The 27,854-nt window shown below is 30.7% G+C and overlaps 1 long non-coding RNA gene across 1 annotated transcript; it reads right to left on the bottom strand.

The window, feature by feature from the left end:
* Positions 1 to 20,425: 20,425 nt before the first annotated feature.
* LOC134692136 (uncharacterized) lies at positions 20,426 to 22,950 on the bottom strand. The gene is made up of 3 exons (XR_010102238.1): positions 22,838 to 22,950; positions 21,668 to 21,707; positions 20,426 to 20,472 (listed from the first exon to the last, which is right to left on the bottom strand). It is a non-coding gene; the product is annotated as an uncharacterized LOC134692136 (long non-coding RNA).
* Positions 22,951 to 27,854: the final 4,904 nt, after the last annotated feature.

Below are 27,854 nucleotides of genomic sequence, written 5' to 3'. Positions count from 1 at the left end.
CCAGGCTTATACCTGAGCCGTATTTGGCACAATTTTTTTGGAATTTGGATCCTAATTGCTCTTCAACTTTGTACTTGTTTGGCTGTATAAATATTTTGATATGAGCGTCACCGATGAGTCGTATGTAGACGAAACGCACGTCTGCCGAACTAAATTATAATCCTGGTACCTTTGATAACTATTTCAGCTGTGCATTACATTTGTACGCTTCCATGTCTGACCATTACATTATCATGCAATACCATTACATTATCATGCATTACCATTACATTATCATGCATTACCATTACATTATCATTCATAACCATTACATTATCATGCATTATCATTACATTATTATGCATTACCATTACATTATCATGTATTACCATTACATTATCATGCATTTGTATAACATTATCATGCATTACCATTGCATTATCAATTCATTATCATGCATAACCATTACATTACCATTACATTACCATTACATTACAATTACATTACCATTCAATTACCATTCAATTACCATTACATTACCATTACATTACCATTACATTACCATTACATAACCATTACATTACCATTACATTACCATTACATTACCATTACATTACCATTACATTACCATTATATTACCATTACATTACCATTACATAACCATTACATAACCATTACATAACCATTACATAACCATTACATTACCATTACATTACCATTACATTACCATTACATAACCATTACATAACCATTACATTACCATTACATTACCATAACATTACCATTACATTACCATTACATTACCATTACATTACCATTACATTACCATTACATTACCATTACATTATCATGCATTACAATTACATTAGCATGCATTATCATAACATTATCATGCATAACCATTACATTACAATTACCATTATTACCATTCAGTACATTGTCATGCATGAACATAACATTATCATGCATTATCATTACATTATCATGCATTATCATTACATTATCATGCATTATCATTACATTATCATGCATTACCATTACATTATCATTACATTGCCATTACATTATCATGCATTACCATTACATTATCATTACATTGCCATTACATTATCATGCATTACCATAACATTATCATGCATTATCATTTCATTATCATTCATTACCATTACATTATCATGCATTGCCATTACATTATCATTACATTGCCATTACATTATCATGCATTACCATTACATTATCATGCATTATCATTTCATTATCATGCATTACCATTACATTATCATGCATGCCCATTACATTATCATGCATGACATCTACATTATCACGTATTACCATTACATTATCATGCATGACATCTACATTATCACGTATTACCATTACATTAACATGCATTATAATTTAATTATCATGCATTACCATTAAATTTTCATTAATTACCATTATATTATCATGCATTATTATTACATTACCATGCATAAGCATTACATTATCATTACATAATCATGCATAACCATTACATTTTCATGAATAACCATTATATTATCTTGCATTATCATAACATTATCATATATTACCATTACATTATCATTACATTATCATGCATTATCATTACATCATCATGTATTAGCATTACATTATCATGCATACTCATTACATTATCATGTATTACCATTACATTATCATGCATTACAATTACATTAGCATGCATTTCAAATACATTAGCACACATTACCATTACACTTGTATGCATTACTATAACATTTGCACGCATTACCCTTACATTTGCAGACAAGTCATTATATTTGCACGCAAAAATCATAACGTTGTAAAACCCCATCTTTATTATAAAAGTTAAATCTGTATTAAAATCCTGTAAGAAAGGATTGTTTTGAATGTAATGACAATTTATATAATAATGTTTTTACAGGTTACAGTAGTTCAGCTCATGATCACACGGGAAAATATCAGCTAATTTACTGTATTGGAGCAACTGACCTTAACCTTGATTATGACTGGGAGTGGGAGAGTACGGGTAAAGTTGTTTACCAAGAGATGTTCGGCACGGACCAACCTGATCGACATAATGGTAACCTCCAGGAGTGTCTTGCAATCAATATACGAAGTGACTAGAGTAAGTTCAAATAAATAATTTGTTATCAGTATGGGATCTATCAACAATCAGTCAACACTAAGCATTCATAATGCACACGACTTTCCGAAATTGTTTCTATTTCTGATAAATCCATAGCATTGCTTGAAAATTGTGTTTCAAATATAGGGAATGGATCATCTTGGTGTAAGGACAATGAACTAGGATTCTGATGTACAGTAGTTGTCGTTTGTTTATGTAATATATACGTGTTTCTCGTTTTTCGTTTTGTTTATATAGATTAGACCGTTGGTTTTCCCGTTTGAATGGTTTTACACTAGTAATTTTGGGGCCATTTATAGCTTGTTGTTCGGTGTGAGCCAAGGCTCCGTGTTGAAGACCGTATTTTAACCTATAATGGTTTACTTTTTAAATTGTTACTTGGATGGAGAGTTGTCTCATTGGCACTCACACCACATCTTCCTATATCTATAGACAATAACAAATGATCTTAAGACTAACGTCCTTTCATTGATAGTCAGATGTCTAATCATATAAGCAAAATACGAATGTTTTGCAAACATATAATACTATAACAAATAGTTATCAAAGGTATCAGGATTATAATTCAGTACGCCAGACGGGCGTTTTGTTTACATAAGACTCATCAGTTACGTTCATATCAAAATATTTATAAAGCCAAACAAGTGCAAAGTTGAAGAGCATTGAGGATCTAAAATTCCCAAAATTGTGCCAAATACGACTAAGGTAACCACTTAAAACAGATAGATGTACATATGTGTATGAGTTTGGGTTTCTCAACTATCTACATCTATAAATTCTTTTCTTTCTAATCATTTTGATTTGAGCGTCACTGAGTCTCCTGTACACAAAGCGCGCGTCTGACGTGTTAAATTTTAAGCCTGGTACATTTGATAACTAGTAACACCACTGATATATTACCTAAGCCGCATTTTACACTACTTTTTTGGGGTTCTCAATGCTCTATAACTTTGAACTTTTTTCATCTAAGCGTTACAAACGAGTCTTATGTAGACGAAAATTGCGCCTAGCGTATTAGATATTACGCCTGGAATCTTTGATAACTAATCAAATATGACTTCAATCCTACCATGCCTATCGTGACGATGACAATTTAAGAGTGGACAATCTGAAATAAACTAAATCTCTACACTTATGCATACTTTAGAAACTGCATTATTAATCTGATATGTATTTAAAGTAAAAGTATTAAAGTGATTGCGCTATTTACAGAAATTTAAAACAAACACTGATATATATTTTGACGAGAGGATTTGTATGGTATTTTTTATCCATATAGGATATCAGATGCAGATCCTCGGTTTTGAAGAAAGAAAGACAAACTTGAAAATATGAGGAGTTGGACAAACAAAAAGTATATGCATTAACCATACAATAAAGCTCACTAAATAGGAGGAACCCGGTTCCCTGATCAAATTTACCACCGGGACATGGTTATGCATGTGGAATGCACGTTAGAGTCTAAAGATATTGCACAATGTATTATTTGTTTCCACTAATGAACACACCACATAATAAAATTGAGAATTGAAATGGGTAATGTGTCAAAGAGACAACAACAGAAGGTCACCAACAGGTCTTTAATGTAGCAAGAAATTCCCGCACCCGGAGACATATTCTAATTAAATCTAAGTCTAAAGAAGTGTATGGCTTTACAATCTTTATTTTCAAAGACGTAAAAAGTAATTGGGACGATGTAAGTTGTGGCTATGAGCATTTCATGTCTATCTGTGAGAAAACAGCTTCTGGGTAAGTAATTATGTTGTCCTTTCAGTTGAAATCCTCTTACTGTGGATTCATTATTTTTCGTTGTATACTGATTTTCTTGGTTTCGTTTGTACAGGTGAACCACGAAATTTATTTTTTTAACACAATAAAATTGTTATGGCAGAAGCACAAAATCACATATCGACTAAAATACGTTTCCGCAATTCACGAAAATTGGTACTCACGAAAATGAATTTATCCACTTTACATGTAAATGATTTAAAAACTATTTTTAAAGTGGCGAAATAAAAAAGAATTATAATTTCTTGAACTTTTCTCATAAGGCAATAAACTAAAACATACTCAATTATTTCATCTCATCATATTGCAATCATCTACTTTTATTTCAACGAGCTAAGAAAATAATTCATTAACCATAATATTATCGACATGCTAGCCTAGAATCTATTCATGAACTATATCATCGGCGTCATAGCTTACAATCCATTATCGAACCATATTATAATCATGCTAGCTTAAAATCCATTTCTGAATCATATTATCGGCATGATAGCTTAATGTCCATGTTTTAGAACATTTACAATCACTCACTGTACCATCCAATGACAAGCAGATGCACAGTAGGATAATAGCAAAGACAGAATCATTCAATGATATAGCATTACACACTGAAACTCACAAAACTACCGAACGCCGAGGAAAATTCAAAACGGAAAGTCCCGTATTAAATAGAAACATCATAAGCTTAAAACGCATCAAACGAACGGATAACAAATGTTAAATTCCAGACTTGTTTAACATCAGTTTCAGCACACAAAACGTATTTTTGGATATACGTTCATATTTTATTTTATTTTTTTACATTAATTTGGCCGTTAGTTTTCTCGTTTGAATTGTTTTACATTTTCCTATCGGGGCCTTTTATAGCTGACTATGCGATATGGGTTTTGCTCATTGTTGAAGGCCGTACGGTGACCTATAGTTGTTAATGTTTGTGTCGTTTTGGTCTTTTGTGGATAGTTGTCTCATTGGCAATCATACCACATCTTCTTCTCTTTTTTTTTATATATATAAAACACATAGTCTCGATATTAACTCACACAACACAGCAAATATTATTCATGGAAAAGAGGGGATAATATACAAATGGTTTAATAAGACGTATGGATAACAACTGTCATACTTCTAACCTGATACATAATATAAAAATAAAGAGATGGAGATTGATTCACATCGAATCAAATACTTACTGAAAATCAAATTGTTCGATGAAAGTAATTTTAGGCAATCGTATGACCTTCAACAATAAGATAATTCCAGACCGTTTAAGGGATTGTAAAAAAAACTCAACATTACAAATATGAAACAATTCAATGGAGAAAACTAACTATCCAACTTATGACAAAACAATTTACGAAAACAATTATGACATGCATTAACCAACAAACATCATAACAGTATTACCTCGCAATAAAGATGAAGAGCGCAAATGTAACGGGACCGTATCCCGTTAAATCGTTCACTGTTACCAAGGTGGTTATAAAACACGGTATATTTGTAATATTGTTTTCTTGTACTGTATTTTTACTGAAATTTTTCACATTTGTCTGTTTGATAAATAAAACGCTGTGCTTTATGAATGTTATATACTATGGTATAAGAGCGTATCAATGTTCGTATTGGCTTAGTTATTGCTTGACGTCAGGCCAACATGGCTATATGAACTATAGCTGGGATAGTATAAACATTTGAAAAGTTTCAAATCACCAATTCAAAACGTTTATGTGCTCGATAGAACCTCGCTTTACCGAAGTGTCTCAGTCTCATACAAAAAAGTTTATATTTTCCTGACATTGATCTAATATTGTATATAGACATTGTATGAGAAGCGTTTTTCTATTGTTAAATAAACTGTGCTAAAAACGTTAGTTAAGGTATTAGTCACTTTTCAGCCTCTTCATTAGACAATTTCATTGCAAGATTTACTATTCTAAAGAAGAGGTATCGAAAGTTTTAATTACGACTTGAATGGTTAACCTTCTTTTCTTGATTTGTTTTCGTTCCATTTTTCGGAATATAACTTTGCTGATGGTTGAGTGAGTACACCATATTTTCTCATTTATAATATCTTGAGATCTGTGTCATGTGTTTTCCTTATAAATATCAATAGGGCAACTTCCTCATCCTTCCACAAACATATTTAGAGTACTATCCTAGTAACATAAACATATCTACAAATATAAAAAGGAGATGTGGTATGAATTGAGACAACTCTCCACAAGATACCAAAAGGACACAGAAATAAACTAAAGGTCACCGTACGGCTTGCAACAATGATCAAAGCCGATACCGCATAGTGAGTTAGAAAAGGTCCAGAAATGACAATGTAAAACAATTCAAAGGAGTAATTGATGTACAAAAAAGGAACAAAAAACTTTGTAACACATGAACAATTTTAATGCATTTTTTTTGTATCAATGGTTCTGATTCGATGTGACAGTTAGCGTAAAATTCTCTATCTCCTTGTCTGTAACTAAGGAATCCGACATTTTGAATTGCTGAATGTATTGACATGTAATTTTTACAATAATAAGCCAAAAAAAACCCAAACATGTTGTACCTAAATATCTTCTTCATTTGTGTTCTTTGTATCAAATTTTATTACATTTTGAAGCGACACAGAGGTCAGAAAACGCGCGGTATTTATTTTTGACGCCGGAAGCATACATATGAGTTCACCTAGTGTAGGGACCAAAGAAGATAACATCTTTTCGCGGAAATTTCTTTAATGAATATTTTACACTGAAATTATAATTGAAATTTAATTATGAACTTGTTTTACACTTTAATAGAGATAGCTGTATTGTATTTGACGTCCTTAAAGTTTCAAATACAATACAGATATCTCTTAATTAGAATCCACTGAATCACCAGCCTCTGGCATGGGACAGACACGAAGCATGTATGTTGTTCATGTAATATCACAACCATATAAAAAATGCCACAACTTTCTATCCAAGTCACAATGAATAAAAAGTTTTTATAAAAGCCCATACCAAAGCGGAAGCGATGAACATATTAAAACAATTTAAAACATACCTGAAATGGCAATTGCGAGCACTCCGGTCCACCAAATGCCACTGAGTGGCAGCCATAATTTTTTTTTTACATCGAATTAACTCAATTTACTTCACAACACATCATTTGCAAATTTTCAAAAAAATTAATGATTTTTTATATTTATGTTTATGTTTGTACTGATTCTATTGTAACGGTCGTCATTTTGAAAATTTTGAAAATTCAAAAGAAAAATTGCAAGTTTTCACATGCCAAGTAATATTTCCTCGAAGTTTCCTTAATTTTAGAAACATTCCTATTTCTGTGTTCATGACAACGGCAGCCATTTTGGAAATGCAAATCCCCGATAGCACATCTACACATGAGGGATAACATTTTGTTAAAGTTCCATCATAATCATTGTTCTATTCAATTCTGAGAAATAGTCTGGACAAAAAAGTGAGGAATACTAAGAAAGATTATGAATAAAAAAAGAATCGAACAATAACAATATGTCACCCAAATTCCGTCAACAATAAGGAGTCGCTTTCACAAAAAATAAACTTTTGACTAAGATTGATCGTGAGTCATGAATAATTCAGTATACCTACGATTAATCATAGTCTTAAATCTTTTTTTTATATGAAAAATCGACTTAGGAATTCTAACCCATATTTGTATTGCATGATTTTTTTGAAAGGTTAAAAATATTTGATTTTCAAATAAAGACATTCATAAAACAATCTTACCTTTTGATTCAGAACAATCGTTTTCATCAGATGTAGTGTGTAACTTGACAACGTCCACTTCAATGATAAAATGGTCTTATCGACCTCATTGTCCAAAGTTTGTTGCATTATTCAACATATGTTCAAAAAGACTGCGTCCAGAGATGAATCCTGATATTTTGAAAAGAGACAAAATATCTTATGAACTAGAAAACATGTATCATACTGTCAATATCCCACTTAAAATCATATACAAAAAATAAAAGCTGTATGAAAATGCAAAAGATTTCCAGAGACGATTTACGATGTTCAAGACGTAATGTGTATTTCAAACATTTGCATAGTTACTACCAACCGTTTGATAATAGGGGATGGTTTTCAATAAAGTTATACCAATATTTGATATATGCTATTTTTATAATGAATGTCGTTATATTTGCACATGCACATATATAATAATGTTTGAGAGATAATTCCTGACAAACAGTAATTCATTTTTTTCCCTTATAAATACATGTTTCAATAACGCCCATCGCTATCCAGATTTGAATTTCATCAGTCGTCAAAGGTTAAACAACGTGATAAATATAGATTCTACCACTGCATCGAGTTTGATACGATATTTATCTACTCGAGACAGTTGAATTTTCAAATTAAAAACGCGAGGCTTGCCCGAGCGTGTTATACATTCAAAATGTATTTGTCGAGAGTTGACAAATATCGTATTACACGAGATTTGGTGGTAAAATCTGTTTCTCTTATGATTTTCGAACATTATGCAGGCAAACTTATTCCTTCCTTCCTTTTTGTCAGGCCGTCACAATAGACAATTCAGAGGAAATCAAGAACATTCGACGTCATAATCGGATTTTAACCAATGAAGAATTGAGATCAAACGAACCACACGTTGATTATTTTTTTTTATACAATGGGTGCAGAAAGGGATAAATTGACGAAGAATTAAAGAAAACATCATATAGTTAATTCAATGATAAAGATAACAGTCATAACGTTTGTAATTTTAGTCTTCTTTTGATGTAGTTCATTTGTGTCAATTTCGATGTGCACATGGTAAGTTTACGTTATAAGTAATAACGATAATTGTTTTCGTTATAACGATGTCTTTTCCTGACAACAAGGTGTATATATATATAGGGGTCTTTGCGAAAAATACCAGTCTTGAGAATGAATTTCTCCCGATTTCGTTTCTCAAAATTTAACATTCTCTCGACTGGTATTTTCGCAAATACCCCTCTTAAACATGATATATATGTTTAAGATAATTACTTATGTTTACTTACATTTTCATTCTCGGTGTTAATTTGTTGCTATATTTGTCATTTCAGACACGGTGGATTCTTATTGGATGAACAAATGCAGAAAATGGGTCGACTACGTTTATAGGCATGAAATAAAAAAAAAAAAAAAAATATTATGAAAATTGTTCATGGTTATCTTATACATAAAATACCAAAATTTATTTTAGATTGGACGAATTTCATTTTCCATTGTAGCTTTTTGTTGCTAATGATGTTTTCTTGGGTACTTTTTATCGATTGTATATTTCTCCTTTGCCTGAATATGTTAGAGTTTTGCAGTACATTCTAGTATTTCATTACAAAAACCTTCACAATAAGGACGAATACATACACATACCTACTCTAAATACCAGCACTTCAATGTTAAATAATTATATCTGTGACTGTATCTTACGAGCCTTTTCATACATATGTACTGTGTATTTATGTATTGCAAATAGTAAGACTTAAATAAAATATTGAATCTGAATCTACATATTAAGCTTATCTGAAATCAAGCTAAAATTTGTCAAAAGTCTAATAAAATTTCTGTGAATTGTGGCTGGAAATTTATACTCCATGTGCTTTGAGTTTGTTTTACAATTCTTTTGAAATAAATCATTTGGATCCCATTTTCTTGAGGTCAGTCAAAGAATGGCATATTTACTGTGTATTTATCTAATTCACAATAAATCATTAGCGAGTTAACAAAATAATGTAGAAAGCCAAATAAGAGGGTCATGAACTTATTTCCGAATTAACACTCAACATTAATGATTTTGATGTGTGCTAATTTGATAAAATATAGTCAAAGATACTCTGTGTTGGCGTTTGATGTATTTCTATTTGTACCGATTTAATAAGTTAAGCCTTTATCAGCAGATTTTGATAGTTTGTTCTTATGTTGTACTGTTTCAAAACTATCACAGGTTAGTGTAGGGTTTGGCGCCCGCTAACTTATATATGTAAGCTTTGGGGCCCTTTATAGCTTGTTGTTAAGTGTGAGCCAAGGCTCAATGTTGTCTCATTGGTACTCACGCCACATCTTCCTATATCTATATATTATCTTCTATTTTCATGTACACAAATAATGCAGATTTTGAATTTTGAGTTTATTACATTTGTCATTTCTGGCACTTATAGCTGACTAAGTGGCTTGGGGTTTGGTCATTGTAGAATGGCGTAAGGTGAAATAAAATCTTTAGTTGAAGTGTATTTGGTATCTTGTTGAGAGATGTATTTATTTTGCAGCGACTTTTATGGAATCTTTTGAACTAATGAGTTCATTTAATTTCATTTTACTACATATGTTAATATTCACCATATAAATGTACCTGAACATTGAAGACCATCAACTCCGGCAGCACACAAACACGTGTCTGGTACAATGTAAGGAAAATCTTCCACCATTTTGACAGGAAGTAGAACCGTAACATATAGCTGTAAAAATATTGTTTTGTCTAAATAAATATACAAATTATAATAGGATATAACAGATTCGATTGAATGTCAGATTATAAATTCTAGTTAAAGACATCTTTAATCAAGCATATGTGACCATACTAAATAAATACAATATTTCGAAGTGCAAAAAAGGTTGGAATTATACATTAATTTTTTTAGTTTGCCAAAATTTAAACAATCGTTTTCTAGTGGGTTTCTTTTAAAACTTGCAACACACATTGTTAAGTAAAGGATATTAAATTGTAATCAATATTCGGTCGTTGTTAGTTCTGAATATTTGAATACTTGAGTTGTGAATAAAGTAAAAAAAAAACAACACCTGTCCGTGTGGACTGTTGACAAGTGGAATAATGGCTAAGTATCAAAACAATTGTCAAATTGTTAGTCTTGTGATATATTAAATTTAGTTTCAAAGTTTAACAAATTTGCTATACTTAAATGAATTATGTTTACTTTGTAACATATCTACACGGAATTAAAAAAAAAACACAAGTACGATATCACAAATAAACTGCTATTGTATTCCCGTAATTTAATTTTTTCTGATAGCTTTTCACATCAACAATGAGTCATGTTGTTTAATAGTACATTAAATACACATTGCAAGTGCAAGCTCAAAAAGAACCGAAGGAAATTGTGAAAGTAAGATATTCTAAAATGACGATAAAAAGAAATATTGATACCCTAAATCATTTAAAAAGTTTATTTAGCAAATAGAAACAAAAGAAATATTTAAAAAGATGAACATGACTCTATCATATGCCAATCAAATAATTTATTATTCACTTGCTTCTTGATTATGTTTGGTTATTTATGAAAATTATTATTGATATTTTTGACAATAAAAGTCGAAAGTAAAATCAAATAAAGGAATATGAGTTTTCACTGAATGTACATGAAGTTTTGCTATTTCATAACCTTGTTGAAGTAGAATTTAGTTGAGCAAAGTAAGTTAGTTAACTAACCATGACAAAACTACGATCCCGAGATAACTTTAGATGTACTTGGCACATTGTTTTGGAATTTTTGGTATACACTGCTCTTCGCCTTCGTACTTGTATTGCCTTTTAACTATTTTGATTTGAGCTCCGAGCCTTGAAATTTTGTGATACATAACCTGTATAATCAGTTCGATAAACTAAATAGAAATACTAAACGTAACTTTCAATTAAAGGAGCAGGATAATTTGTCTAAACTGTTTCAAAGTAATAACACTCGGGACTTTTGGAAATACATTGGTAATATTGGTATTGCGAATTAACGTCGCCAAAACATTCCATTCAAAGTAAAAACAGATGAAGGCTTTAGTAGTGATGTTGATGTTGTCCTGGACAAATGGAAAACAGATTATGAAAAACTATTTAATTCTGGTGATAATGGCAACTTTGAAAACAATCATTTAGACTGGGTAAAGGGAAACTATCATGTTTTCCCGACTTGGAACGGTGACACTTTGAACTGCCCTGTTACGAAACAAGATGCCATTGACGCTGTAAATAGGACTAAATTGAATAAAGCAGTCGGTTTTGATTATATTCTAGCGGAAAGTTTACGCAATAGCATATGTATAGACCTGTTATTTAGACTTATTTCATTCTGCTTTCAAAATGGAAAAGTGCCTGATTTACGGTTAAATGGAATTATTAATCCTATTGCAAAAAATGATAGTGGTTGTAAATTCGATCCCATGTCAAATAGAGGTCTAACTATTTTATCTATCCCATATAAAATTTTTGCTGACATTTTGAATAAGCGTTTGAATAAATGAAAATGAAATTTAAAGTGATGAACAGAACGGTTTTCGAAAAGATAGAAACTGTACAGATCATGTTTATGTATTAGATAATGTTGTTAAAAGTAGAAAAAAAGCACAAAAAGATACATTTGTATGTTGTGTTGTCGCAAAGAAAGCATGTGATACCGTTGATAGAGACTGTCTACTATTTAAATTGAAAAAAAAAATATGTATAAACGGTATATTTTTAAATTGTATTACTTCTTTATACAGTAATGTCAATTGTGCAGTCAGAGTAAATAACTTTATGACATCCTTTTTTCCTGTCACTCTTGGTGTAAAACAAGGCTGTGTTTTATCGCCGACTTTATTTTCTATCTATGTAAATGATTTAGTCTCGGATATTAAAGAAGCAAATTATGGTATTCAAATAGATGACATAATGGTCTCTATGTTATTATATGATGATGATTGCACCTGATGCAGAGAAACCGGAAATTAAAGCAGTTGGACATTTTAAATAAGTGGTGTGAAAATCGGAGATTAACTCTAAATAAAAATTGTTCATTTTAGAAATAAATCTGTACTAAGAAGTAATTCTCAGTTCTAATGTGGTGAACTTTGTCTTGAATATGCAGCTTGTTATAAATATCTTGGTGTACTTTTGAATGAATTTTCAGATTATTCTATAATTGCCAAAGAATTGTATAAATCAGCTAATACAGCTCTTGGTGTTATTAAAGCAAAATTTTGTAAAACTGGTGGTATGAATTGTGATGTATTTACTTAATTATATGACACTTTAGTCAAACCCATTTTTACATATGCTTCCGGTGTATGGGGCATTAATATACATAATTGTATAAATAATTTGCAAAACAATGTTTGTAAATTTTTCTTAGGCTTAAGCAAAAGAAGCAGCAACTTAGCTGCTAGAGGTGATATGGTTTTTTTTATCAGGTGATGCACTACTAAAAGTTGAAGTATTTAAACTATGGAATCGTCTTTAATGTGACAATACTAGTAATATATGTAAAAAGGTTCATACCTTCGCGATTAGAAGAAAATCATCATGGGATTATAGAGTTTTACAGTTAGCACGTAAATATAGTTTGATTATAAATGTAGAAGATGAAATTGATATGAGTAATGTATGGGACTCTATACAAACTTTTGAAAAAGAATATTGGCACCATGAACAATGGAATGATACAAATAATATCAATGGTAATAAATTAAGATTTTATTGATTGTTTAAAACTTGTATTGGTACGGAGCCTTATGTAAAGGTAGTTAATAATAGATGCCACTGACGTATTTTGTCACTATTCAGAGCTGGTTCGTTACAACTTAAAGTTGAAACAGGTCGATATGCTAGACCACCAGAACATCTATAATACCGTTTATGTATTTTTGTGATAGTTGCCAAATTGAAGATGAAAAACACTTTCTTTTTAATTGTTGTTTTTACACTGATATCAGACATGAATTATATGCCAAAGCCTGTCTTTTAAATGTTGATTTTGAGAATTTATGTGATATTGAAAAACTTCGTTATCTTATGTGTAATGAGAATATGGTTCCTCTTTTAGCTAGTACCCTTTTTCATATGTTTTATCGACGAAAAAATGTCATCTAGGAATTATATATGTTTTGTTATTTTAATTTTTTTATTTACGAAATACATTTTAAATGTTTCAAAGCTGTCCTTTTATGTATGTATTAGATGTTTGTTTTAATGATAGTGTCTCATAAGTCGTTTTTGGCTGGCATCCTTTTACTTAAATGTTAGGTTCTTATGACTTTATGTGTATATATATATTGATATTTTAATGGATGGTGACGCTTTAATAAAATAAATCTTATTTTATCTTATCTGATAACTACAGACATTGGATGAATAGCAAATCCCTGCCTCTACAATACTGAAAAAAGTTTTCTGAGAATACACTTCTTGATTGAATTGGGGAAAAAGCAAAATCAAAAATGCCACTCCAATAATCGATCGACCCCGGATTTTTATTTGTTTTTTGTTGCTCTATATTTAATTTTTTAAGTTATATTTTTCATACCGTTGTTCATTTGTTATCTTTGAGCTCGAAAATACTATCAGTAAACTTTGAACAAATCAGAAAAGATATAATGCTTTCATGTACAATTGTTATGTTTCTTAAACTGACATCTTTAAAATCAATTGTTGTATTGAGTTGTAACATTTAATATAACAAAACAAACCCATCAGGCGTTTTTCAATGTATCCTGAGGTAATTATTGTTTATATTAGGTTTCGAACTAAGTTATTATAGAGACGAACAATGTATATATGGGACTTTATATCATCATAAAGATATGTCATTTGATATTAAATGATTAAAAGATAGAATACTAAAACGGAAGTAAAACATACTACGGTGACCCAAATTTTGTATTATATTTGAAAAAAAGAATGAACAAACCTACATTTTATCAAAGTATAAGAACATTATATCTGTAAAAATATATAACAATGATCAACCTTAACCTTTACTTCTCTAATTTTCATGCTATTTTCACATTCCTGACAGGTGTGAGAAAAATATTTCTAATCTCTAGTGAACAATATGTTCTCAGCAAATGATTGGTCGAAATTTTGTTGTGACGTTAAATTTTCTTTGTTTCTTCTGAATTTTCCTATTGTGACGTCATGAAAAAAGGCGACCAAGCCTGATGGCCTCATTCAGGTGTTCTTTATCTATAACGAATTTTCAAGATTATTGACATCTCTAGCATTTTATTTTTCAATATGTTATATTCAAAGTGTGTGTGACCACGTTGATTTGAAGTCAGCTCCATTAAACACAATCATTAAATTGTAATTGAATTTTCCAAGGACAATTGTGGCACACGCTTGTTCCATAAGTTTCGCAGAGAACATATTTTTGTAAAGTTTTAGGGCGAAAGACATATAAGGACGAGAACAGACGACATATTTGAAATCAATCTCAAACTTGCCCTTAGACAGATGTGATAGAAAGTGGTACTAGTACTACATTTTGATATTTTTCATAAAAACATGACAAAGGGGCGCAAGTGTATCAATAGATCCATATAACTTATTCTTTAAAAAATGATTCTTCAAAAAGAATACAATTCAAGAAAAAAAATGAAAGACAACTTTTACCTGAAATGCAGAACTACGAGTAGCCGAAGTAAGTACGTGATGGCTTTGCCTCATCTAAAATGTTTAAAACCGGGTGCAAGAAAGGTATTGTGCAGATAAATGGGAAGTCTTTCTGGTTTACGATATGTGAGAGTTATAGATGAGTTAGATATATTTGCTAAAAATATGGATACAAAAAACAACAAGAATATTAAATACCTATTTTAATTACAAAATTATAAAAACAAAATTTTTTAAGCATATACGTTTTTACAAAAAAAGTCAATTCGTTCATATTGCATTGCAGTTCCTTGAGAGTAAATAATAATTATAAATGTCTCATTGATCAAGAAGAAAGATGATGGAATGTTAAATAAATGTTTAACTATAAAATATCTTAATATCTTACAAAATGAACGATTAAAGAATACAACAATATATACAAGCAAATAATAATGTTCGTAATTCGATCTACATACAGGTTTTATGCAATTTACATTGAAATTTGAACCCATTTATATCTCCACTCTGTTGCTCGAATAAAATTTGTGTCAAATTTATCCTCATTATTATCAATGTAGAATCATATAATAATTTATTAAACACAAAAGCAAATTAGCTTTCAATTCATCACGTTTATTCAATGACAATTATAACAATGTGCCTTACCTCATGATGTCTTAGGACAAACATATTTTTGTTGTAGCTTCCCACTAACTCATTTATATCTCACTCATAATATTGTATATACTATCCCTAAAAGCCATTCAAAGTACTATATATACCATGGTTATTACGAGTTAACATATTTAAACAAACGAATCCGAAGGATGAGTTTGTTTAAATATGTTAATGAGTAAGACACATGGTATATAAAGTTTGTAATATAAATAAAATGATTGACAGCTTCAAGACCTTCAACTAATATTGGAAATTGATCACGTTACAGTTTTATCCAATGAAATGGAAGCTCGCGCAAGTCACTTTTGCGCCTCGTGTATGATATTCTGTGTATTTCATGTAATAGAACCCCTGAATTTGCAAAAAGGAAAGAAAATGTCAGATTTTCCCGATTTTTATTTAGTTTTGCGCCCCGTGTATGGTTGTTTGTGCAAGTAACTTCATAATGTCATCAGACTGAGGTAAACAAAAATATCGGATTCCATCTTCGGACAAGGATTGAATAATTGTTCTAATGACGGTAAGATTTTTTTTCAAGTATCATACAAATTAATCATATTTTACAGAATTTTCATCTCATTGAAAAATGCATATTTATCCATTTCTAGTTTTCGTACAAACTGCTTTCTTCCGTTATTTTATTAATTCGATTATTAGATTAGTTATTAATTTTAATGATAAAACACTGTACTTAAACAGTAGCGGATCCAGGGAGCGTAGAAAGTGTACGTTCCCCTATTTGATCGCAAAAAATAAATCATGTTTTTTCACAGATATCTGTAGCCGATATTTATTCCTTTTTCTAAAATCGAAATTTAATCGGATATTCGCAAAGGAAATGATAGTTTCATAATTCATTTTTTTCACAACTTAAAGAAGAAACATTTAGTAATTGTTTCCAGAATTAGGGGAATTCGTAACAATCCTATATAGTTTGAAAAAGGTTTCTTAAGATTTGGGTACACATAATTTATTGCTTTTTGTTATGAAATGAAAACAAATGAAGATCTTGACCTTTTAGTACGTTTAACAGTTTCCTAAATATTTAAGAGGCGGATACATTTAAAAAAAAAAGGTGGAGCTTCAGCCATGGAATAACATGAACATAAATATGTTATACCATGGCTGAAGCTCCGCCTTTTCCCTTTGAATTCTAGTTGAGTTGCATATTTAATTAGCAAAGTATGGTACAACATTAATTTGCATATAATATACCATGGTTTTGCCTCACCACAATTTTTTAAGCAAATTATTTCATAAAAACATCAAAGGAAAAAATCTAGTTTATGTTACAATGACTACTTGATGCATCAAAACGTCATAATAGCTTTGTGTCTAGCAAATACATCTGATTGTATAACAAGCTAATGATATGAAAGAACACGTCCCTTATAAACCTACACACTACCAATATATAACCTTAAACCGCGTCTAATTAGTGTTTCCATTTGAATGAATGCATACACTAATTATCGAAAAGCAAATCTGGTAAAGTAAAATTTGTAATGTTATTGTATGATTGTGATATACTATACAATTAATGCAAGGTTGTGATATACAAACAACTTTGGTTGTGGGGGAAACATTTTTAGTATCGGTAAAAACAATATGTCGAACATAAAAGGGTTGATAGACCCAAAATACAATATGTAGAGTAAAAAACTAGATGCACACTGATACTACAAACATAACCTCACTAAGATATTACTGTGTCAAACATATTATTATCCATAGGTGATATTCTTCTCTTCAGTCTACCCAAGACCGTTGGAAGGTATTGAGACAAAACATAACAGTGACTTGCCTATGGGTTTTACTGTTTTACTTTACCTATTATTCAAAACAATGAAAACCAAAAATATTTTTTCCCTTTCAATTTTTGAATAGAATAATCCTAGGTAAAGAAAAGGTTCATGAAAAAAGCATGCTGTAAGTTTGGAATAGGTAAATAAAAAACTGTAAAGGTACCATCAAGGTAGATTTAAATCTAACAATGCCAACTGGTCAATTTAAATGTCCCAATTGTATTGTCAATTTTATAAACTTGTTGAGCTATAGGTAAAGTTGAACAGTAAAACCCGTAGACAAGTCACTGTAAATAAAATGTGAAAGATAAAAAATGCAGAAAACGGCTATTCAAATTATTTTAAAATTATGATTTAAAATTGTATCAATTAAGAAGCACCGCCACAACGTAAAAACGTCGATATATTTCATAGTTCTGAAGCATCTATTTTTCTAAATATGACTAAATTTTCATATTCAGCCGTTTCTCTGTCGGGTCTGTGTTGTTCACTGTCACCCATTATTCCTAAGAAAGATAACAAAATGGATTAAATGATTTACAATCAGGAGTCGTAAGTAGCATTGGAAAAGGCTGATTACTAAATGATTAAATGTGATAAAAAATTTGAATTATAATTAGTGTTTCATTCATATGTTCAAACAAAACCTTTGAAAATCATTGGTTAACACAGTGACATAGTAGACCAGAACTTCCAATAAGCAAAGTTCCTCGTGAACTCTATATGAAATACCTTTCTTCCATTAAAAACTCACATTCAGTAAAAATGTAACAAAGCTACGAAATGTCAAAGCAAAATATGTCTAGATTATCAACTCCCAGTGATATTACAATGTATTTAATATGAGCTCAAAATTGAAAGTTCGATCCTCTTGGGCGAATGAGCAGATTGAAAGAATACTTGTTTGTCATGAATGGAAGTTCATAAAAGTCACATTTGCAGCAAATTGGTAAATGTTCATTAGAAGCATTAAGACATAAAACTATATCAAACTGGGCTCATAAAACGAACCACTTGATTCTGAATGCCTTTACCAGGTCAGGAGTATGACAGTTGTATTCCACTCATTTCGTTTGTCAAGCGTTTGATTTGATCAAGTCTTATATAACTTTTGAATATATTTCGAATCCGATTTTTCTGATAAAATCTTTCGAACTACGTTTGTCTACAGGGATGTATTACGGTATATGTGTGTCTGTACCTTCGATCTGGATGTTGTCATATGGAGAGATATGTCTTTCTGTTTCATCGTTTACTTGTACAGCTTGTGTTACAACAACTGATTCATACTCGTTCATACTGTAATAGACATACTAAATATAAGAGACAAAGTTGACCTAAGTTGAATTTTACTATTTGGTTTTGAGCACTTTTGGTGATAAGGATTACTGTGTTCACGAGTATGTATTATTGACTTAGATATAGTCGGGTTATGTGCTTCCAGATGAAGGTAAAAAACGGAAAGGCAAATCCGACGCCTTAATTTTAATTTCATAGTTTTGTTAATAGATTGACCAGTTTTGAACGTCGGTAAAATTCGTTTACCTTTATTCATCATCTGGAATAAACAACTCCGAACAGGAAAGTTTTTGAAGGCGTTTTGTATTACACTTGTTGTGTCCTCCTCTCAAAAAATATTTATTCGCGTAGTAGATATATCAAGTCTCTCTAGTTTATTCCAATTTCAACAACATTTGTGTTATTGTTATTTTTGTCCAAGTAATTAATTTCTCAATTGAATGTGAATTGAACACTTTTATTTGCTTATCTAAATGATTATAACTTTATTTTCGTCATTTGCTATGAGCTTTTATGAAAGTGGTATATAAAGAAAACAACAGATTCTATATATTTGTTTACCTTAGATTGTTTTCGGTTTCTTCAGGTTTCGGTGCTGTAAATAATTAAAAAGGGATACATATAAAACGTTTTACTACATTTATAGATTTTATAACGAGTGATTGGAATAACACAATAACTGTCTTTTATTTCGGTAAATATGTTGTTTAATTGACTTTTGAAAAAAGTCAATAAAACCTCATATCTTCCTCATCAGAAGACAGAAATTGTATAGTATTTCTTCTATGATTAAAACTCCCATTATATAAAATAAAAAAAATCTGTATATGGTTGAATTTGGTCTTTTGCAGATACCAGTATGACGTCGAATATTCTTTTCGATCTTTGAATTTTAACATTAGACAATTTCAAGCTCTTTGCACGCTTCAAATTGTAATAACCTTTGACCAAAAAAATAATTTGGATAAAACCTGTTTTTTGTAGCTAAACCACTGACTTGTATGACAGTTGTATAAAGTTTCATCATATTGACAACGATTTTTGAACAAAACAAAAAGAGTAAGAAATCAACCAGAAATAATGAAAGCAATAACAGCAACAACAAAAACAAAAATATTTTTAGAATTATTATTGTTATTTTTTGTAAATAGTTCTACTAATATGAATACTGGTTATGATAACAAAATTTAAACATATTTCTCAGAATTCAATTAAACTTTGCCTTTACCTAGATGGGTTGAAATCTAATTGTTTTAACAACAATTGTCTAGTAGATACGAAAATTCCAATGTAAAATATAATAAAACTAACTACAGTCGATATTCCATATGAACAAAATCAATAAAATAAGTATACATACCATTTTCAAAATTACCGGAGAGTCCAGAATAAATGGTCCTCATGTCACTATATAAATATAAAAAAGAAGATAACAAATCGAAAACATTTTATATTTATGTAAAATTACAATAATCAATTTATTCATGATAAAATGGATTTGATAGCTATTCACTAATTTAACATTATATTTTAGCAAAAATCAATTTGGAATGTTCAAACGAAACATTAGTCTATTTCTGCTACGTTTAACCCAGCGACAACCAATGTAACAGCTTGATACATGTCTCATACTTTGTTTGCAGTATGTTAATCCCGTTGATTAAAGTAATACTAAAAAATAAATCGCAGTCAGTATACTGTTTCTCTTTTCTTGTGTAATATGTTTATATGGATCTTTGTTTAATCAAGCCAAATCATCTTTACGTCTACGTTACCTTGCATTGATTTTCAAACGGTTGGGTTTGAGCGTCATAGTTAAAAAATACTTTTAAAACCCTTTAAACGCAACGTATTCGTAGTTTGTTATTGCATCCCTTCGTACATTTTACGGACGCCATCACGAGTTGATTGACCGTTAAAGAATAACCGTTTCACAAATATTATCGGATATGTTCATTTCGTCGTAACTACGATCCCCTTCCCTTTCATGAATGTAACCTACCGAATTAGACTATTTACCGGATTTGATATCACATAAGCAACACGACGGGTGCCACACGAGGAGCAGGATCTGCTTACCCTTCCGGAGCACCTGAGATCACCCCTTGTTTTTGGTGGGGTTCCTGTTGTTTATTCTTTGGTTTTCTATGTTGTGTTATGTGTACTATTGTATGTCTGTTTGTCTTTTTCATTTTTAGCCATAGCATTGTCAGTTTGTTTTGGATTTATGAGTTTGACTGTCCCTTTGGTATCTTTCGTCCCTCTCTTGTTAATTTTTTTCCCACTACTTGCACCAATTATGATTTATACTGATGTATTTCACTTTGATTTTAACCATGATGTTGTCAATTTTGTTATTCAATTTATGAATTTGAATGTCCCTCTGGTAACTCTAGTCCGTTTTTTAAGATAAAAGGAAGTTAAAGTCTTACAAATAAATTGCATTTCCCTCAAAACAAATACACAATTCATTGCAAGATCTAGACCGACTTGTTTTTTTTTTAACAATCATGGATTGCGGACGAAAACTCCATCTAGATTTTATTGTATCCTGATGCCAAATGGTCAGACTCTCAATCCAAATATATTAAAAATATCTTACCTATTCCATATCTGTGTTGACTGATAACTTTGGTTAGTTTCTGAAGATACATATTCAATGAAATAATAACGAGTGATTTACGCACTGTAAGTAAATTGTAAATTTTGTTGTGTTCCAGCTGCTCGTTTATGGTTTTAATTTTGTCTGGATTGCGACGACACTGCTCAGGTCGCATACATTCTCACAAGATGATATAAATATTGGGTTATCGCAAAAAGTATTGGAGGAAGTTGTTTTCGGTAAATTTTTGTACACGAAGTTGTAGTTTATTAAGTCGTTTCAAGTGGGGAATCATATTTACCAATATTCATTTAAAAGTCCTTTTATAGTATAACAAAATGTGAAAATGTCAGTGATGACGTCAATAAGTGATCAATTCATCCTATGTATATTAATTCTCGCTTTCTCCTCAGAAAATTATGTATGAAATATGTTGTTTTATTACAACGAAACAGGATTTTTGTCATTCATATTTGTTAAATAAAGACAACAGTAGTATACCGTTGTTCAAAATTCATAAATCGATGGAGAAAAAACAAATCCGGGTTACAAACTAAAACTGACAGAAACGTATCAAATATAAGAGAACTACGACACAACAGAGACACAACACCGAAATGTTACACAAAGAATCGAACTATAATATAACAATGACCATTTTCCTGACTTGGTACAGGGCATTTTATGAAAAACTTTATATATCTTTAGATGCCTTAATCATTTCGAACCTGCCTTTCCAGGGAGCGTTTAGTTCACCTTCTTTTTTAAGAAAACTAGTAATTTGCGTTTGCGTGTGATATTTATCTAAATTATATTTTGTTAATGTTGTTTCTCCTCTTTTTTATGTTCATGATAGTTCTGTTTTTATTATACCTTCTTTTATGACTTTCAAATGCCGGTTTTTTTGCATCTTTCCTCTCTTCTCTTCATCGATACGATAGCTTTAACTTTATAATGTATTAAACAGTATTGCAACGATATTTTTTTTTATATAAAAATCAAAATAATAATTTGAAGGTACATTAATACAGAAAACGTGGACACGACTTTAGATGAAATAACGAATTTATCGCCTGATGAATTATTTGAAACATATATTTAGTGAAATTATGCTTTTCATAAACAATAAGAAATCTGTTATATCAAAATTAACATTGTATGTACGCGTACCTTCTAATGAAGATGGCCTTTTGTGTCTTTTTTTAAGGACAGCTAAAAACACAACTGCCACTACTACTAACGCTAGAGATAAACCTGTTCCTAGACCAACAGGCACACTATTGTATGATTTTTCCTTGACGTTAACTACAATAAATGTAAAAGATATATTTAACAGAGCAGGCGGTATTTCTCGATATCCAAAAAGCGAGTTCGAATCCCGGCAAGAGAAAACAAAATATTGCTTCTGCAAATTGACAGATACAACATTGTTGTGTTGATATTTAGAGTAATCATGTCAGTTTGTAGTGTTTTAAAGAACATCCGTTTTTCGACCTGCTTGTCAAATGCATTTTGTTAAAAATTGAATCAAACAGTTAATTTTTCCAATAAGCAACAATGATAGCCTTTTTTAAATACAGACTTTAGAACATTGATTTTTTTTAAACGAAACCTTGCTTAAACTGCAGAAAAATTATTGAGAAAGCATTTTTGGGTAAAAAAATTTAGGATAGCGTTGCTTTTCTTAACGTAATTTGTACTTTTCTCAGATACCTATCATTGTTGCACTTTCAAATACGTGTCTCGTCCTAGCGTTGAAAATTAAAGATATAGTGTTTCCGTTAGGGCTACGATAAACTATTTGTTTTGGCCTTTGGTATAATGCAGAATGCACAAAGTCTCAAATAATAAAAAAATAACAGGTGCTCATATCAATCAATCAGGATTAGCCATACTCTAAATTCTGATACCATGTTATATGCTCATAAAATAACTGCGCCCATACAATTTAATGGGTTATTGTAACCTATAATATACTTTTTCTCTTTTAAGAATGTTGTTTGTGCTGTATTTAGATCCACTTCTAGGAAGTGTGTTTTGCATGCACACGTATACAAAATGCGGTTACATGTTTTAACTTTATGAAAGACATTCTCGTCGATAACACGTGTTAATGCAATAAAAGAATAAAGTTTTCTATGAATAATGCTTTTATCGCCAAAAAAAATCGTACTATTTTCCTTGATACGCTTCATTAATTTACAACATGTTTTATATACTCAAGTTCATGTTTACCTACTGCGATTGTTTTATTTTTGTATTCCTGTTATTTTTTTCTTTTGTCCTGCAGGACTGGTGTCCTATGATGCTCTTACTTTGCAATTTCTTTATTATTTCCAAAAAAATAAATCTAATGCAAATGATGTAGTAAAACTTGTAGCTTTACATATTTACATATATTTCAAAATACTTAAAACAATAAAAGCGTAACTGGCTCCTATAAGCATGAAAATGATGAGAATTAAACTATAGAAATGTGCTTTTAACATTACATAGCGTGCTTCTTTGTTACTTATTAGCATGATGTTCCTACCTTTGCAAGACACGCCATCCTCAGATAAAAAGCTGCTGCCACCAGTACATTTACAATAAAATGACCCATTTGTATTTATACACTGATCGTGACATGTATCATTCGAAAGTAAACACTCGTTTATATCTAGAAGTAAACATATGTGTTTATTTGAAAGACATCATATCATATAAAGACTACTTAACCTCTTTTCACTTTGGTATGGTGGACAGTTGTCTCATTGGTGATCAAATCACATCTTCTTCTTTTTGTATATGTATATAATTTGATTTACAATTTTTTAGAAGGATATTTAAGCTACATAATCAATGTACATGTAATCTAGAACATAAAGAATCACAAAGTATGTTATCAGTTTGAAAATACTATTTCATTTTTTTTTTTTTTTTTTTTTTTTTTTTTTTTTTTTAAATATTTCGGCATTTATATTCCATCATCTAAAAGCTAAACGAAAGCCTTTGGCATCAGAAAAACTCCGCGAACATATATCTGACACAGATAGTTTGGTTACCTGATTGACACACATCACCTGAAAATCCCTGGTTACATTGGCATGCATATGACCCGTCATAGTTAAGACAGCTACCATTATTTAAACACGTTTTGTCTAAACATTCGTTAAAATCTACAAAAGTAGAACTATTTTAAGCCATAGGATGAGCACAAATAAAAAAAGAAAAGTAACTGGTTTATAGTACGTTGTTTTTTTAAGAAGAATGTATAATAAAGTCTTGAAGAACTGCTATGAATCAAATTTGGATGAAATCACATAAAACGGCGATTTTGGGGTAGGTGTTTTTTTCTCGATAATATTGTAGTTAATCAAATCAATTAAAAACAGCGGGTGTCGCCTTATTTGAATTAGTTTAATTCGAGTAACCTCCCTTTGCACGCAACAAATAACAATACGTTTCTTCTCTTTGATGTTAATGTTCCGTTTGCTCCCTCTAATGAATAATAAATTTTATTTTCAGAAAATATTATCTGCTGGACAATTTCCTTTGAAAAAATGTCGTTTAAAAGAGTTTATTGAAATATAGTAAGATTCGTAGCTTTCCGAGGTAACAATATTCATCATTTCAAAATATGTTCAATCCTACCATATAATTTATATAATGCTTTACGTAGTATTATTATTTTTCATGAAATATTATATGAGTTATGGAATACGTTGAGTGTTCTTTATTTGAAAACACTGTGTTAACCTTCTGCTTCATTTACATACCTAAGCATGTTTTTCTATCACTTCCCAAATAGTATCCGTTTTTACAATTGCATTGATAAGATCCTTTTGTGTTTCTACAGATTTGGGAGCATCCACCATTGCTAACTAAACATTCATTTATATCTGAAATGTTAGATCCACAATATTGAAGTAATTTCCAAATAATAACAATAATGATAACAATGATAGTCTTTATTATAAGATGGTACACACAATTACCGCTAAACTTATTCTCTCATGAGACCATCTCAATCCCTTTGATTTTATATTAGCAGCCGAGTAAGTAATATCATTATAAGAGCAAAAATGTAAGGAAATATATTGTTAACAGAAAATAAATTAATACATTCTTCTATGGCTACTTAGATATAAATCTATAATACTAAAATTACGAGGTCCAATTTTTCAGCCGTCATCACGTAAAAACGACGATTCACAGAATTCAACTTTATATATAACTAATACAGTATAAAGGTGTAGATTAAAAATTACACCACTCCAACCCTTTTGTTTTCCACGTAATTGATATTGCCAATAATTAAGAAGTTCCGGGTCGAGTCCGATACCGATATCAATAGTATATTCACCTGTTACCTATTACCTTATCTGTACGTTCCGCATCTAACGGGCGCACCACCAAACGGTGTATTCAGGATAAATATGCTATATGTACACGGGTCATAATCACAGGGTAATACTTTAATTCGGTCACGGACCCGTGATATCACGGGTGTGTTCTAGTATTAATTAATATTCAACGATAATCATTCTACATACCGAAATAATATCTTTCAATGAAGAATGTGGAAAACATGAAACAAATAAACGAACAAGTAAAAAGAATGTAATCAACCTTCACAACGAGATCCACCAAATCCTGGTCTACAACTACATGTGTTTGGGGATGAACATGTGCCGACATTGGGACAAGAAGTGGAACCGTAACATAAAGCTGAAAATATTAAATTATAAGCTGGATTTTGTAGTCGAAGAAAATCATTTTATATTCATTATACGGAGAAATATTTGAAAGGCTTCAACACTTTTGTTTGATATTCGCATTTCACTTAAGAAATCAGTCAGAGACTCAAAAATAATATCTATATGTATCTGCTTCAGTCATATTGGATTTATGTAAATGTTTATTGCAAATTTAAATCATTGTTATTTGATGATTGATAACATGATGGTCTGACTTGTAGTTCTAATTGCAAGTATTGTTGGCACACCAATTAATGATGAGTTATGAATATACCCAACTTTGTATCAGTTGAGTTTGGTTGTAACCTGATTGTAGTCCCTTATGTATGAGTTTTTTTTTATTATTAATTGTTTTGGCTTTCAACTAGCTGTCAGTAGCTGCGAGTACTCTCAAATTGTACTTTCTTGTTAATATGATCTGTTGATACTATTTGTAATGCTTTTTGTTATTATTTTTTTTTATTAATATGGATCTTGTCTATACAACAGTTTTGCTTATTTTGTTTATCTACTTATTTTCATTTCGGACCATAAACATCAAAACTATTCCATTTTATCTTAAAAATCTATACAGGAAATTTTATCTAGCTCTGTTAGCATAGTTATTTTGTTGATATTCACCCCATATGTACGAAATGTTAGATTATGCTTATCTATATTACAGAACTTTCTGGGTATTCCTAATAAAAAGATTTAGTATACTTAACGACAATTCTTTTTTTTTTCAAAAGTGAGGATTTTGTATAAATTGCTAATATTTCACTGTGATATCTTACCATAGCATTAAAGCGTTTAATTTCGCTGCAAAAATTTGCACCTGTCCTAAGTCAGGAATTTGATGTACAGTAGTTGTTTTTGTAATTTATACGTGTTTCTCGTTTCTCGTTTTTTTTAAATAGAATAGACCGTTGGTTTTCCCGTTTAAATAGTTTTACACTTGAAAATTTGGGGCCCTTTATAACTTGTTGGTCGGTATGGCTCCGTGTTGAAGGCCGTACCAAGACCTATAATTGTTTACTTTTATAAATGGTTATTTGGATGCAAAGTTGTCTCGTTCGCACTCATACCACATCTTCCTATACCAAATAACAGTCTACACAAAGATATGTCATTCGGTTAAAAGACTTTCTTTCTTAGTTCCTTTGCGTATTTATGACAGCCAAGTGAGAAACAGCAACTATTTATTTTAAATTCTCTAATTTGACTGTTTACCGAGTTTGTAATAACATGAGCAACACGACGGGTGCCACGTGTGGAGCTTGATTAGCTTTCGTTCCCGAAGCACATTGAATCACTTCCTGTTTTGGAGACGTTGTTGTAGCTTAGTTTTTAGTTGTTCTATGTTATTTCTTTGTCTTTGTCGGGTTGTATTATTTTTGGTTTTAGCCATGGCGTTTTCAGTTTTATTTCGATCTACGAGTTTCAATGTCCCTCTGGAATCTTTTGCC

Source organism: Mytilus trossulus, chromosome 12, assembly GCF_036588685.1.
Source record: "Mytilus trossulus isolate FHL-02 chromosome 12, PNRI_Mtr1.1.1.hap1, whole genome shotgun sequence".
NCBI classification, from domain to species: Eukaryota; Metazoa; Mollusca; class Bivalvia; order Mytilida; family Mytilidae; genus Mytilus; species Mytilus trossulus.
This window is presented reverse-complemented; position numbering and strand designations above follow the sequence as displayed.